The sequence below is a fragment of the Penaeus monodon genome, chromosome 28 (genome assembly GCF_015228065.2).
Source record: "Penaeus monodon isolate SGIC_2016 chromosome 28, NSTDA_Pmon_1, whole genome shotgun sequence".
Taxonomy (NCBI): Eukaryota; Metazoa; Arthropoda; class Malacostraca; order Decapoda; family Penaeidae; genus Penaeus; species Penaeus monodon.
Genome location: NC_051413.1, coordinates 25,972,405 through 25,973,747, shown reverse-complemented (window position 1 = coordinate 25,973,747; position 1,343 = coordinate 25,972,405). Strand labels below are relative to the sequence as shown.

Sequence of the window (1,343 nt, the reverse complement as noted above, 5' to 3'; positions counted from 1 at the left end):
TACGGAGAGGGCGAGAGGGGGGGGGAGGTAGAGAGGGGAACGCAAGGACGTGACACCCGCGCGTGATCACAGACCGTCGACTTCGGACAAACCTTTGTAAAGTTCTTCATGTGATCGTGACTCGGCGTGTTTCCTCCCTCCTCCTCCCCCCCTCACCCTCGGGCATTGTGTCGCCTTAGCTTGCTTGTGAGCCGACCTGCCTCGCCCTTCCAGTGTGTCGCTGATCGCCCTCTAAGGAACAACTAGACGAACGGCCTGTGTGCTGGTGGTAAGTGCTGATGGCTTCGAGGCCCCGGGCTCTGGGCTACGGGGTTGGAGGGTTCTCTTAGGCATCTGTTCTTAGCTTCATGATCCCTTAGAGAAAGTTTCGCAACTCACGAAAGGTTTTTTTTTCGAGAAGGGGAGGTGGAAGTGTTATTTTCTTAGCTTTAATTATTACTACCTTATATCACCTACCATAGCATTATATCAATTACCATAGCATCCGCGGACGCCTCAATTACCATACAAATAAATCTATAAATATTATAAATTCCGTAGTTTCGCTAACTGCCGGCTAATGGCGCTTAAGAGTGACATGTGTGTGGGACGTTCCGAAAAGTGCTCCGACCACTGAAATGAACCGCTATCTACCTGGTCTATTGTGTAGAACATTAAATAAGAGAGTGAAGTCACGACAAACATGTGGAAGTTTTTTGAAGTAAGTGGATGGCCAGGACTGGAATCGGAAGAAGCGTGAGCTGCGTCGACGAAGAGAACGAATATGGAAGATAAGAAAGAAGACAGTTGTTTTTCGATGCTTGTTTCGTTGGCGTAAATGAGTATTTTTTTCTTTTTTTGTGGTCGTCGGGGTTAATATCTACTTGTTTCGATACGTCTGTTTGTTTCGTTGCCTTGTGTCTGGTCACTTTCAATACCGGTGTTGTCTGTATCTTTAGAATTTATAAATATCTTCCTTTGTCTGGATTATCTTGTTATATTTTTTTTTATCTAATCATTCTTGTCACTATTTTTTTTCTCGATCCATTTACCTCTCTCGTTCTTTTTTCCGTCCTTTTTTCTCCTTTAATTTTACATCACATTTAATTCTCTTACTGTACGATTTCTTCATCACCTCGTTTTCTATTTTGCTTTCTGTCTCCCGTCTTCTTCTCCACGTCCTTAATTCATATCGTTCTTCCAATTGTTCCTCTCTTCCTCCTTTTTATCTTCCAATATGTCCCTTCCTCCCATCGCAGTTCCCTTTTTATGGTTGTCGACGCACCGATCAGGAGTCGATGCATTGCTGTTACATGATCAAATTCAGAAACCACTCAGCCATGCAACACACTCTACGGTAGTAT

At 44.0% G+C, this 1,343-nt stretch overlaps 1 protein-coding gene across 1 annotated transcript in view; it reads left to right on the top strand.

The window, feature by feature from the left end:
• Positions 1-145: 145 nt before the first annotated feature.
• The window catches only part of LOC119591441 (facilitated trehalose transporter Tret1-like), an 11,848-nt gene continuing 10,650 nt past the window's right edge, over positions 146-1,343 (top strand). Inside the window, exon 1 of the mRNA XM_037940181.1 lies at positions 146-268. The gene's annotated coding sequence lies outside the window, so the exon portion shown is untranslated. The remainder of the gene's footprint in view (positions 269-1,343) is intronic.